The sequence below is a fragment of the Apis florea genome, unplaced genomic scaffold, assembly GCF_048593485.1.
Source record: "Apis florea isolate Af1SG1 unplaced genomic scaffold, ASM4859348v1 contig_3802_pilon, whole genome shotgun sequence".
NCBI lineage: Eukaryota > Metazoa > Arthropoda > Insecta > Hymenoptera > Apidae > Apis > Apis florea.
The window spans coordinates 1,097,501-1,113,774 of NW_028256863.1; positions in this window are offsets into that span (position 1 = coordinate 1,097,501).

Consider the following 16,274-nt stretch of genomic DNA (forward strand, 5'->3'; position numbering starts at 1 on the left):
TCATGCGCGTGCGCTTGCGCGCGTGTACACATCGATCACGTGCCCAACGAGAGAACCGAAAGAAACCTTTGCCTCACGATTCTTTCCGATTATTTTTAGACAATAGAACAAGACGAATCGTACGATTTATTATCGATTTGTAAATATTTGGACTATTTCTCTAGCAGCTAGGCTGACACTTGTTTGTATACGCTGTTCGAACAAATTAATAAAAAGGTAAATACATCCATTTTTCGACATCTAAACATCGACGCTCGGGGATTAATATTCGCGTAAGGGCGGCGCGAGTCAAGGACAGTTAACTCTATAGATTTCTAAATTATCGACTATCTCTGTTTACCGGGCGTTGCGAAATTCGTTGCTCCGAGTTGAAGGAGAAGAAATTGGGTCGTTAAATACGAATTTCTTTTTTTCTTTTTCGTTTCCTTCGATTCTAAGCAATTTCCTTTCCCGATGATAACTTTTTCGAATCGAATGGATTTATTCGACGAATAAACTTTGGTTATTGAATGAGAAAAAATCGCCGAAATTTTTTTAGCGTTTGTTGCTATATTTTCCAACTCCAAATTTAAATTCCACGCAATTCATGAAATTCATTATTTCGTATATTTCGATTCGTTTAAAATGAAGAAGGAACGTCGTTGCAAATTTTAACTTGAATAAACGTAAAAACGTGTACTTGTTGCACACGTGGAAAAAAAGAAAACCGTTTTCGGTTGGAAAATTATCTTACGAATTATTAACCGATTATTTTATGTCGAGGTTATCGTTTACCAAAAACGTCTCACGAATATTTGGCAGGGTGAAAGCCCTAAGTGTCCTCCCCACCCTCCTCCACTACTAGTTACGCCATTCACTATGGATCATTGGTGTTGCGATATCTCGAAACTTTCTCTTTGAGTTAATAAATCGTAATAGATTATTAACCACTATTGTAGCCGAAGAAAACTTTCTATGTAACAATTGATTACTTTACGTCTTACACACCAGTTGAATAATTTCCAACCATTGTTGTCGTAAATGTTGCGCAATCTCGTCAAAATCATCCAAATTTACATACTTTTCGTTCCAACAAATAATATCTATCTTTCTTACGGAACAAACGTGGAGATGATAGAATTTCTTCGTATCGTACGAACAAGTTAAACCTTGCAACAAAGTGAAAACAAATTTCACTTCGCGTTTATTATCGAAACAATTTCGTTCGTTATCAATTATCTCGTTAAAAACTTTAAAACTTGATTATTCGAAAGTAAACGTGTTCCAACACACAACTGCTCTCGGTTCTTCGCTCGAATCGTCATTTATCCGACGCGATCGTCAACAAGCTCGAGGGCAAACATCATTTCCAGATGAAAAGAAGAAGAAGAAGAAGAAGAAGAAAGAAACTGGAAAGAAATATACAAAAACAACGTTGCAGAAAAGTATGCGGTTTACTCGGCAGAGAACGGAAACACGAAGCAATAAAACTTTTTTATATTTTCTTCTTATCTCTCTTTCTCTCTCCTTTCCAAGAAGCCGAGTGGTAACAAACTATGGAAAAGTTTCCTTTCCTCGTTACCTAATTTCCGTTTTTTATCATTCGTCGCGATGACAAGGTTACCATCGTAACGGCCATAATGAAGCTCTCGCTCCGAGAAAAAAAAGAGTGAGTGTGTGTGTGTGTGTGAGAGAGAGAGAGAGAAAGAGGCGAAGAAAGAGGGGAAAGAAAACATACATACATACATACATACATACATACATATATACATAGATGCACATGTAATCGACGCGTTAGTGCACGGCCACGACGTTAGAAGTCTAACCAACTGACATAAGAGGCGGCCGACGAAAGTGCCACCTTACATAATTCGAGCACGGGACACACGTTCGTCCTCGTGGTACGAGTGGTAAAGGGAAACGAATTGTCGACACACTCGTCGTCGTGGAAAAAGGAAAAAGAAAAAGACGAAGGAAAAAAAAAAAAATGGATGGAAATCGTGCAAGAAGTTAATTACCGATTGTTTCGTCGAGCAGACACGCGCTTCGCTTTTTTTGCGATTCCACGCTCGTTCGAGAAACGACGTTTATTACGAGGAGGATGGATTCCGCGATCCTTCGTCTTGAGATATTATTTAAACGGGCGTTTTTTTCGAATAATTCTTTCTTCCTCCGATCCTTCTTTTGTCGCCTCGCGTTTTTCAACATTTGTCGAGAAATATTTATCGCGTATAAAAGATGCTTGAATATATATCCTTTTCAAAGGATATTCGGATAATCTTGCTGGAAAGTTTGTTGTTTTTAGATAGATTGTATAGAGACTTGATTTGACGCGTTTTCTCTCTCTCTCTCTTCCCTTTTTAATGATATCTGACGATCTCTTTGCACAAATAAAGTTAAAAATAAATTTCCTTCCTTAGGAAACGAGATCGTTCGAGGAAAAAATATCATTCGTTTTTGCTCGAAGAAGACACACGTTCGATATTTAAATCTATCCATCGTAACGTTCACGCGACGTATAATTTATTCTTCAAAATTAAAGTTGAGTCACGGTCGATGCAATTACACACAGGCTCCACACTTTTCGTCGTGATAGAGCGTTTTAGACAAAAAATACTCTCGATATTCGTCAACGTAAATAATAATCCTCGAATAATCTGCGAAATGCGCGTGTTTAAGTGGAAAAAAAAAACATTCCCAACCAGATAATTTCACTTCTTCGTCATATTTTTTAAAAAGCTAGGGAAAAAAAGAAACGTCATACAGGAATTTTCCATTGATCCTTCTAAATTCAGAATCTAATTTTATCACTGATTTTATCACGGTCATTACTTTTAAACGTCAATTTTCTTTGGCCTTGTATTAAAAATTATAGTACTAACTGCAATAACGCGTTGAAATTGCATTTTACTATACTACACGGCGGAAACAGATAAAAACTTTTCTCTCTCTCTCTCTCTCTCTCTCTCTCTCTCTCTTGAAAAAAAAGAAAGAAGAAGAAGAAGAAAAAAACCGCCGAAACGACCTTCCAGAAGACACGATAAAAAGAAAATAAATAATAGTTGAGTCTCCCGACTCAAAAAAAAATTGGTCACGAAGAATTTGTCACTGTTGCTTGATTTTGAAAAAGAAGAAGAAAGAAACTTCAACTTCGCCGATGAACGCGACGATTAGCGTCACGGTGTGTGGTCGTTCGAAACGAAAGATACAAAATTAAATTTCAATAATAAATCCTCCAAGGATTCGTGGGACAAAAATTCGAAAAACAATTTTTTAAAGTTTAAAAACACATTTAAATACACTTATTAATTAATAATTCTCTTACTTTCTTTTCTCAATCTCTTTCAACGCCATCGAAAATCGGTGCACTTCGAGTTACGTGAATCATCGCGAAGCAAGCATCGTTCTTCTTCTGAATGAAAAGAAAGCTGGGTTGCAATACATATATATATATATATATATCGGGTGACAAAACGTCGATTCGCGTTATCCGGTTCTCCTCCTCTCGCGGGACCAGTTTTTCCGATTAAGGACCGGCTCACACCGCCGCTTCAACTCCGCTTCGATCGTGTTTCAACGACCGTTCAACTCGAACGAAGGGACTCGACCATCCCTCGAAGGAACAATTATTATTGTTAATGACAATAATCGGGCGCGAAGATGAGAAGCGGAGAGAAAGCGGAGTGAAAAAAAATTTTCCAGGTCGAACGAACGGTTTTCGTCGAGGTGGACTCACTCGAGATCCGATCGAGGGAACGGGTTAAAGTGAAACACTTGGAAAGGCGGCTGCTGCTCAAGGCTCGGCTAGCCTTGGACGCGTTAGATTGCCTAATATTCACGCGAGCAATGCTGCGTGTCGCCCGCGAGGATCGGGGCAAAAATACGCGGCGATCCAGCCGACCGACTCGGTCGGCCAAGAAAATTTCCTTCGAATTTCCCTCGAACACGAGGTCTCTTCGATCCATGGGAGAAGAAATAATGTTGTTGAGAGAGAGAGAGAGAGAGAGAGAGAGAGAGAGAGAGAGAGAGAGAGAGAGAGAGAGAGAGAGAGAGAGAGAGAGAGAGAGAGAGAGAGAGAGAGAGAGAGAGGTCAGAATGCACGTGGAAATGGTCGCACCGATTATTCATTCTTCCTTATCCTTAAGATCGGATTAATTATTCAACGGATATTATGAGTCGTTCGAGCCACGTGGGAATACATTTCTGATCCAGTTTCTAATCTTTTTTTTTTTTTTTTTATTGACATATCCATTCCCGATGTTCGCGTCAATTAGCATAGCGGCAGTTCATTAAAAATAAAAAAAATCTAGCTTTTCTAGCTGAAGAGGTGCTGCCGCTTTTTTCCTCGCTCGAAACTCGACAAAAAGTGGCGCAAAAACCGAGCAGCGAAACCTTCCACTGCGTTATCGATCGCGATCAAGATTCGCGAAGAAGCCCCGCTCGATCACCTGCACGCATCCGCCAACTACGCATACGCACAATGTATACGCGGAATGGCGTGCGCTCGATCGATGATGAAAAGAGAATCGAGACAGATCGCGATTCGGAGAAGCGGAAATCTTCTCGAGAAGAAAAATCGATAAATAATATATATGTATCGACTGAACGTTCGGGGAGGGCAGAGACCTCTTAAAAAAGAGAAAAAAACGAGAGCTTGAATCAACATATTGCGCGTTTCCAACTTACTTTCGTCGAAAAAGCAATTGTCAGTGTCGCGAGGCGCACGCGTATTCGTGTCGTCTCTATTATGCAGAGAGAAAGAGAAAGAAAGAGAGAGAAAAGAGAAGGAAGAAAAGAAAGAAAAAAAAAAAGTGGCAGTCGGTTCACTTTCTAAGGACGATGACTGTTTAACCGAACGCCCATTACCGACGTGGACGTCGCGGCATAAGGGTTTGCGAAACGTTACTGCTACCTATACTTGTCTCTCCCGCTCCCATAATAGCTGCAACATCGCAACCAATAAACGAACAATATTTGCCTAATAATGGTGATTCACTTGCACAAGCGTGTGCTCGAGTGAAAGTACGAGTCGAGCGACGACGACGGATCCTCTTTCTTTCTTTTCTTTCTTTCTTCTTCTTTTCTCTCTCTCTCCCTCTCTCTGTTCCGACGAGAGAAGGAGCGAACACTTTTTTTTTCTTTTTCCCCGAACGATACGACGCCAATGACTGGTAGCATAAACATTCTATTTTAAGACAAACGATCCTCGTTCGTACACGTGTTCCTCTCTCTAGTTGTACGTTTATTTAATGCGCAAAGTGTACCTTCGTATATGTTATACGCTCTTCTTTTTCACCGTTCGAGATATCGTTATTTATATTATATTATATTACATTATATTTCATTTCTTTCTCTGTCTCGTTCCAGATCACGCGCGCGTCAGTCACACAAGGTAATTATCGTTTAATTGCTTCGAGCACCACCATTATCTCTATAGCTGCCTCCCGAACTTAATTATTTCTAAAAACTTCTTTATCTTTGTAACTTTTTTTAAACGTTTTCGTTCGCGGTTGGAATCGCTCGAGTCGAGCGAATACACTCGTCCATCTTCTTTCTTCCTTAAGTTACGTAACGAGCAAGCGAAGCATCATCGATCCACGCGTGGCTCAAGTTTATTACCGTTTCCTCTTCCTTCCTTCCTTCGCCCTCGATCGAAAAATTTCGAGTTGAAGTTCTCGTTTGGAAAAAAAAGGAAAGAAAAGAAACGTGAATCGCGCGGCTATAAATACTTATCACGATTCTAAATATACGTAAAAGTTGATTAACATTACGAGAAGCGATAAGGATTACGCGCAACACGTGCGCGGACACGCGTTTTCGTGTTCGTCCATCCGTTCGTTCGTGCAGTAACACAACACGGCTTATGACATAACCGTGTTTAATGTATGCGTTTAAAGGAGACCATCGTTGAGACGAGGAGCTCCCGTGTCTTGCTTGGGGGAAAGCAGCGCTCACTTTCACCGGGCCCCGGTGCCTTTTACATTGTAAGAGCACGCGTCCACACGTTTCTTCGTGCATTCGCCGGATACCGACTCGAGTCTTGCTAACTCGGCCGACGAATTATATCACGCGAAACAATCGTGTTAGAAATATTTCGATATTAGAGGCATTCGGTTCGATTTTTTTTCTCTCTCTCTCTCTGTGTAGGGTATAAGGATTCCCTCGAATATACACACGAGATCTCTCTCGTCGATCTTACGCAATTGCTATCCGAGGAAGAAATATTCTTTGGAAATTTTCCTTTTCCTTCGAAATCTTTGAAACGCGCGACGCAAGATACGACGAAGATAAGCGATTTCTCGGCTGGCTGGCAGGCAGGCGAGGCCTGGTGGTGAAATTGCAACGCCGCCAACGTTTAATGCCACCGCATAGCGTAATTTACCGCTTTATCGTTTATCCGTCGGATATTCTTTAATCCATTTTATTTCTCTCGCGTTACAATAATTCCGAGAGTTCCACTTTCACCCCCTCCCCCCGTATATCTTAAACCCGGTTAAATAATCGCAAATCGAAATTATCCCTTGTTGAAATTTTCACTTTCGATTATTTTTCTCGTGGAAATTTTTTTCTCTTTTTTCGAAAGAAAAATTCGAGAGAGAAGCATCGAGTTTTTTATTAAAAAAAAATTCCATCCAAAATTTCATTTCGACGAGGAATCGAAGAAGAAGAAGAAGAAGAAAGATACTTTCGCGGATAATTCCTCGTCGAATAGCAACGTTTAATGGCCATTTTCATTAATTTCATTGCCAATTAACTAACTTTTTACGGATATATTTAATAAATATGTTTACTATGTAAATGCAAATAATGAATAATCAATCATTCAGCTTCAAAGGCCGAATTGATTAACACGTTTCAATTAAAATTCCATACGTAATGAACTATAAAGATACACAAGTGAAACAAGTATCTTTTTACATTTTTTCGTAGATACGTATCGCACGAAATCCTCACGTTTCCCCTCTATACAACAATAATAACAAATTGCCTATAATTTCCACCTTCCAATTCCAACACTCGTGCACAAATATATATATATATATATAATTCTCCATTTTACTCCTACCTTTACCAAAACTTACTTAAATTAAAATTCCATTTCTACGAAAAAAACTAGGATCTAGGTGAAAAATATCCCTTTCCTTCTTTCCTTCGGCGTAAAAGCACGCGCAACAACACGTATCCTCGCCGCGATACGTAAAAGTAAGGCGGGCACTTTCGAATTGCATAACCGCGGCCCGCGCCTTCGGTTCGGTTATGTCAGAAGAAAGCTGGCGCGAGAGAGAGAGAGAGGGAGAGAGAGGCTGGCTGGGAAATGTAGGTAGGCATACGCGCGCGGCCATTACCGTCTTCCTTTCTTTACGTTATAAATAAACCGGCGCTTCAACGTCGATGTAGGGGAGGTGTCGTCCTCCTTTTTCTCCCTCGCCCCCCTCGAGAATTAGGCGCGAATCGGCCGACAATCCTCCCCCTCTTGCGTAACGTTGGGACTACACGCAAGGAATTTTGCAAATTTTTATTTGCTGGGACTTTTTATACAGTGTTTATATATGTACATATTTGATGGATTGCTTATTCATGGTTAACAGTGGATAATGGGTTTGGGATTACTTATCCATGGTTGATTCACTAGTTAATAGTCTAATATATATTTTGTATAGTATATTGTATATATGGTATATACTGTATATAGTATAATGAATTTGATATTACTTATCTATGGTTCATAGTCCAGTATATATGTTATAGAGCAGATTTAGTATTGCCGATCCATGATTGATAGTCTAGTATATATACAGTATATATATCTATAGTAGATTTGGTATTGCTGATCCATGATTGATAGTCTAGTATATATACAGTATATATATCTATAGTAGATTTGGTATTGCTGATCCATGATTGAAAGTCTAGTATATATATATAGTATACTATACATATAATATATATAGTATAATATATAATACATATAATATAATGGATTTAGGATTACTTACCCATGGTTACCCGTGGATAGTCTAGTCTAGTATATATAGTGGATTTGGTATTGCTTATCCATCGTATATATAGTATATATAATATATATAGTATATATAGTATAATGGATTTGGAATTGCTTACCCATGGTTGATAGTCTTAGTCTAGTATATAAAGTAGATTTGGTATTGCTTATCCATTAATAATATACTATATATATTATATATAGTATAATATATAGTATATATAGTATAATGGATTTGGGATTGCTTATCCATAGTTAGTCTAGTCTAGTATATATAGTGAATTTGGTATTGCTTATCCATCGTTAATAGTATACTGTATATAGTATATATAGTATAATGGATTTGGGATTGCTTACCCATGGTTGATAGTCTAGTATATATAGTGGATTTGGTATTGCTTATCCATCGTATATATAGTATATATATATATATAGTATATATAGTATAATGGATTTGGGATTGCTTACCTATGGTTGATAGTCTTAGTCTAGTATATATAGTAGATTTGTTATTGCTTATCCATTAATAGTATACTATATATATTATATATAGTATAATATATAGTATATATAGTATAATGGATCTGGTTTTGCTTATCCATGGTTAGTCTAGTCTAGTATATATAGTGGATTTGGTATTGCTTATCCATCGTATATATATGGTATACAGTATATAGTATATATAGTATAATGGATTTGGAATTGCTTACCCATGGTTGATAGTCTAGTCTAGTATATATAGTGGATTTGGTATTGCTTATCCATTAATAATATAGTATATATATTATATATAGTATAATATATAGTATATATAGTATAATGGATTTGGGATTGCTTATCCATGGTTAGTCTAGTCTAGTATATATAGTGGATCTGGTATTGCTTATCCATCGTATATATAGTATATATAGTATAATGGATTTGGGATTGCTTACCCATGGTTGATAGTCTAGTATATATAGTGGATTTGGTATTGCTTATCCATTAATAGTATACTGTATATAGTATATATAGTATAATGGAACTGGTCTTGCTTATCCATGGTTAGTCTAGTCTTGTATATATAGTGGATTTGGTATTGCTTATCCATTAATAGTATACTGTATATAGTATATATAGTATAATGGAACTGGTCTTGCTTATCCATGGTTAGTCTAGTCTTGTATATATAGTGGATTTGATGTTGCTTATCCATTGTATATATAGTATATATAGTATAATGGGTCTGATTTTGCTTATCCATGGTTAGTCTAGTCTAGTGTATATTTATATATAGTGGATTTAGTATTGCTATATATATAGTATAGTCTACATATACAGTATAATCGATTTGGGTTGATAGTCTAGTATAGTATAGTATATATATATATATAGTATAGTAGATTTAGTATTGCTTATCCATGGATAGTAATCTACATATAAAGTATAGTCTGTATATAGTATAATGGATTACTTATCCATGATAGATATTCTAGTATATACCCACACATATATATATTGCAAAATAAAATTTCACAAGTGTGAATGGAAGATATGGAAGATCGTAATTATCGTATGCGGAAAAATTGGAGGTAACCTTTACCATTTCGTGGAGTGAAATATATCTCGAGTTGGAAATGGATTGATCCGACAGACAGACAGACGGACAGACGTAAGGGGAGGAAAAAAGGTAAGAGAGAAAGGAGAGGGTAGAGCAGCAGCAGCAGCAACAACGGCAGCATCCAAGGTGAGAGACGAGCACCTGAGCGCGATTGGATCCGGATACCTGTTTCCTCCAAACACAATTAGCCCCCCGTGGAGGGGCGTAGCTTCTCCCTTTGTCCAGCTTTAAGGGGGAATTGTCATCGTGGAACGGTCTGCCACGTCACTGCCACGCGTCCAACCTGATTTACAACCGATTTGCATTCCATTCCCAACCTTTTCTCCCCCCCCTCCTCGCCTTTCTATTTTCACGATCCACGCTCCACGAAGAAATGGTTAAATGGGTCCATCCCAGGCCGGCCTGTTTCCGTGTTTCCAGAAAACAAGGTCAGTGATGCCAATATTTTCGGGCAAACACCCAGCGGGGAGGAAGAGTTCTCCCTTTTAAACGAATTTATCTTCCCATTCCAGACAAAGCGAGCGACTCCTTCACGCGTTTCGTCCGAACGATTCGAATATATATATATATATATATATATAATATAATCTATATTTACAGTATAATGGATTTGGATTGATAGTGTAGTATATATATAGTATAGTAGATTTAGTATTGCTTATCCATGGTTTACATATATAGTATAGTCTATATATGTAAACTGTATAATATATATACTATATATACTGTACAATGAATTTGAGATTACTTATCCCTATATTACTTATATATGTATATATAGTATAGTCTATATATACAGTATAATGAATTTGGGATTACTTATCCCTATATTACTTATATATAATATAGTCTATTTATACAGTATAATGGATTTGGGTTGATAGTCTAGTATATATATATATATATAGTATAGTAGATTTAGTATTGCTTATCCATGGTTTACGTATATAGTATAATCTATATATACAGTACAATGAATTTGGAATTACTTATCCCTATATTACTATATATATACATAGTATATTATATATATTTATAGTATAGTCTATATATACAGTACAATGAATTTGGGATTACTTATCCCTATATTACTATATATATACATAGTATATTATATATATATATATATATATATATATATATATATAGTACAGTTTATATATACAGTACAATGAATTTGGGATTACTTATCCCTATATTACTTATATATAATATAGTCTATTTATACAGTATAATGGATTTGAGATTGATAGTCTAGTATATATATATAGTATAGTAGATTTAGTATTGCTTATCCATGGTTTACGTATATAGTATAGTCTATATATGTAAACTGTATAATATATATACTATATATACTGTACAATGAATTTGAGATTACTTATCCCTATATTACTTATATATGTACATATAGTATAGTCTATATATACAGTACAATGAATTTGGGATTACTTATCCCTATATTACTTATATATAATATAGTCTATTTATACAGTATAATGGATTTGGGTTGATAGTCTAGTATATATATATATATATATAGTATAGTAGATTTAGTATTGCTTATCCATGATTTACGTATATAGTATAATCTATATATACAGTACAATGAATTTGGAATTACTTATCCCTATATTACTATATATATACATAGTATATTATATATATTTATAGTATAGTCTATATATACAGTACAATGAATTTGGGATTACTTATCCCTATATTACTATATATATACATAGTATATTATATATATATATATATATATATATATAGTACAGTTTATATATACAGTACAATGAATTTGGGATTACTTATCCCTATATTACTTATATATAATATAGTCTATTTATACAGTATAATGGATTTGAGTTGATAGTCTAGTATATATATATATATATATATATATATATATATATATATATAGTATAGTAGATTTAGTATTGCTTATCCATGGTTTACGTATATAGTATAGTCTATATATGTAAACTGTATAATATATATACTATATATACTGTACAATGAATTTGAGATTACTTATCCCTATATTACTTATATATGTATATATAGTATAGTCTATATATACAGTATAATGAATTTGGGATTACTTATCCCTATATTACTTATGTATAATATAGTCTATTTATACAGTATAATGGATTTGGGTTGATAGTCTAGTATATATATATATATATAGTATAGTAGATTTAGTATTGCTTATCCATGGTTTACGTATATAGTATAATCTATATATACAGTACAATGAATTTGGAATTACTTATCCCTATATTACTATATATATACATAGTATATTATATATATTTATAGTATAGTCTATATATACAGTACAATGAATTTGGAATTACTTATCCCTATATTACTATATATATACATAGTATATTATATATATTTATAGTATAGTCTATATATACAGTACAATGAATTTGGAATTACTTATCCCTATATTACTATATATATATACATAGTATATTATATATATTTATAGTATAGTCTATATATACAGTACAATGAATTTGGAATTACTTATATTACCTATATTATTATATATATACATAGTATATTATATACATTTATAGTATAGTCTATATATACAGTACAATGAATTTGGAATTACATATCCCTATATTACTTATATATATATATAGTATAGTCTATATATACAGTACAATGAATTTGGGATTACTTATCCCTATATTACTTATATATAATATAGTCTATTTATACAGTATAATGGATTTGGATTGATAGTCTAGTATATATATATAGTATAGTAGATTTAGTATTGCTTATCCATGGTTTACATATATAGTATAGTCTATATATGTAAACTGTATAATATACTATATATACTGTACAATGAATTTGAGATTACTTATCCCTATATTACTTATATATGTACATATAGTATAGTCTATATATACAGTACAATGAATTTGGGATTACTTATTCCCATATTACTTATATATTTATATATAATTATATATATATATATATATATATATATATATAAATGTAGAAAAGTATAAGAAAGAATTTGCAGGAAGTAAATTGCTACGAAGTGTATTCGTATATTTTTCTTTCGTCTTTTTCTCGAGCAGAGAAAAAACGAGTAGATAATCGGAAACGATGTATAAACGATCGATACGAATCGTTGACGAGGAGGAATAATTAATCGATTACGACGTGTAATCGTGGAGTGCTCGAGCGATAATAGGAAAACGTTTTATTATATTATCATGGTTGTACAGTGATTATCGAGTAAACCACTTTCGAATAACTGCTCCCCTCCCCGATAACCGAATGTAAAAAAATTGGTAAATAAGTATCGCGTTATCGCCGGTATATCATTGTCATTCACGAAGCTCATCGTCATTCACGTGGTGGTTATTATTTCTTTTTTTTTTTTTTTTTTTTTTTTATCAAAATTACGCTTTATCTTTGAAATATTATTAATTATACTTTGTAACAATACTACTACTCGTCCTCCTTATCTCCAAGCCTTATTTCCATTAAAATTCACCGACAAGTACCTCTTCAACTCCAACATTTCACATCGTTCGTATTATTTCTGTTTATATATATATTTATATAAAACGATTATTATATCTCGATTGTTTCATCGAAATAATCCGCAATTAATTTTCGATCGATTCGTTTCCCACGGAGAATTGAATTTTATCTTTCTTTTGGAAAGATAATTTGATCCAGTATTGTTGTAGCAGAGATATAACAACAGAGAGAGAGAGAGAGAGAGAGAGAGAGAGAGAGAGAGAGAGAGAGAGAGAGAGAGAGAAATTCGGGCAAAGTTTGCTATTTGGAACGCACGAAATGCGAAATAAATTGCAACGGTTGTGTTCAAAAAAAAAGGAGAAAAGGAAAAAAATAATAAACGTTACGCAACTGTACAAGTTGAGTAACAATATTATTCTAGATAATCATCGTTTAAGTCAAAGTGAAGCGAATTAACCGATGCATTATTCACGATATGTGTATATATGTATATACACATATCGAACGTAAAACCGAAAACATGTATAAAGGTTTTTCTTTCTATTATCTTTCATGCCATGTTTAATAAGTTCGATGATTTGTAGGAAATTTGTTTAATTAGCGCTAATCGCCGGTCATAGTAAACAGCTTTTAAAACTTTTAAAAGCCCTATTACCAACGTATTCATTTACGCAACACGGCTACTGTCATTGTTACTTTTTTCCATATCTATCTTGTTTAAAAAGGAAAAAAAAAAAAAAAAAAAAATTTGAAACAATTTTGTAATTAATAAAAAAATTATGTATATTCCTCTCTCTCTCTCGAAAAAAAAAATTCCATTAAAAAAATTAATCGCCGAATACGAATCGCAATCGCGTTACAATAATCGAATAATAAAAGCGAAGAAAAACGAGAGCGGTAAAATGGTGGCTATTTCGTGCAAATTTGTTCGCGATTGTCAATCGTAAATAGGTCGCGAAGAAAGGGAGAAAAAAAGGAGGAACGGCGCTGGCCACTTTCCTTCTCGTTCTCTCGCGTGAACCGTGTGCTCGCACAACAAGCAGCGGCAACGTTTACCTGCCCCGGGCGCTAAACGAACGGTTTTGAAGCAGCAACGTTCTCCACTTCCTCTCGCTTAACCTGTGAAAAAAAAGGCAACGGAACGAACTTGATCGAAATCGGGAAGAGGAGAGGAAAGGAAAAAGGTCTCCTCGTTTCGAAAAATTGTATATCTCGTTTCGACGCAACCACACGGCCCGAGAAATAGTTCAGAACGCAGATATAATTCGAAATAATGGGAGAGTAACGGAACTCAAACTTTTATCTTATCTGCGCGATTAACCAACCGTGCGTAAACACGGCGAGAAATTTTCAATCGAGGAAAATGGATCGCTCGAGGCAGTCGAGAGGCGAGGGAGGGAGGGAGGGAGGGAGAGAAGAGGTCAAGTTTGTCTCGTCTCTCGACATAAACAACAACATATTACTCTTCGATGTTCGAATTTCGAATGTTCTTCACTACTTCTTCGACTGTATATTATATACAATATATCTCGTACTAACACGTACGTTTCCTTTCCCTTTCTATTCTTTTACCAAAGTTTTAGAAAGATGATAAGCGTAAAAAGGAAGGTGGCAGAGAATCGGTTGGAAGTGGGTCAAAACAGTGGGGAAGCGTGGAAAAGAATCGTGGGGACGATATGGGTCAACGGCGGAAACGATGTCGAAACGAATCGCTCGTCTAGCCGCGCTTTCTTCGTGACCTTCCTCCTAGTCTATAAATAAGCGTGCACGTGTGTGCGCGCGCACCACCACCGCCAGAGGCACGCGGCTGCGCGCGAGCTTGGAGAGCGCGCGCGCGCGTATCGTTTGTGCAACAATTGTCCCGAAAGCGAAATATAGGTTGGCGCCGACCAACGATAGCCCGTTACAGCCGAGTACTTTTTTCGAGAGCCGGCAAAAAGGGATCGGTTCGACCGACCAGCCAAAATTCGACCGCCTCTCTTCCTGAACACCATCTTCCTTCCCTCCCTCCTCCTTTCGTTCTAAATTAAAGCTTCGACGATTATTACGCGTTACGTATCGGTAGGTGGCGACACGTTTTCTCTTCCCATCTTTCGCCCGAATTATTTCTCGTCCGTTTAGATAATATTACGCGTTTGAAACCAATTTAACGTACTTTTCCCTTTTTCGATCATTCCATTGTTCAATTTTGCTTTCCCAACCAGAGATGTTTTTTTTAATAATCGAACGGATATAACGGAGATTTGTCGAAAAACAAGGATGAAATATATTATTGTGCGACTGAGAAATAGTCTCTATTGGGTATATGTGCACGTGTACTAAATTCCCAAGCAATTAAAAACAACATCTCTTTTGCGGCTCGTATCTTGATTGGACGAGACAATTTCTTACTTATTCACGCCGTTGCATTTATTCTTAGAACTTTTAATCACCGAGCTCCCAGTATCGTGCCTCGTATCTGTTTCTTTATCGATATCGGAATTAAAACACGGTCACGATTCCTTTTACGAGATCATTTTTCGAAACGAAAACGAGATCTTCGAAATCGTTCCCCCCCCCCCCTCACCCCCGATCGATCCTCGTCTTTTTATCGATCGCTTTTTATCAATTCGAGAAACTCTGACTTTGCTCGTTTAAAAATAATATCTAATAGCGAGTCGCGAATTTATTATTGGCCGAGTGTGAAGAAGCTGGAAATTCGTCTCATTGATGAATATCCTTGTTTGCAAGGGATTATTACCAACAGTTGCAGAAAATGGCGCGGTTGGACGATATTATTAGTGGCCGGTCTGGATATGATATTGCTCGGCAGCTGCCTCTGCCAAATGGTCAAACGGTCTAGGCGCGCTTTCTTCCTCGACCTTCCTCGTCTATAAATATATCGCGCGCGCGCGCGCGCGCGTGTGTGAGTGCGCGCTGCTGCTCACGACGCGACGTGGCGCGTTTATGCAATTGTCCGTCGTGAAATAGGCCAACCGATCGGATAAGGCTGTTTTATTTTATCGCCAATGCCGCTCAACCATCCCAACATATTTCTTCCTGTTTACCAATCCCCGTCCAACGGCAACGCTCAATGTCAACAAATTGTTTTCTCTACACACAACTGTTTTCTACGCAACTATGTGTGTCTCCCCTTATCTCGTCGAGAGCCTCTCAGAGAGC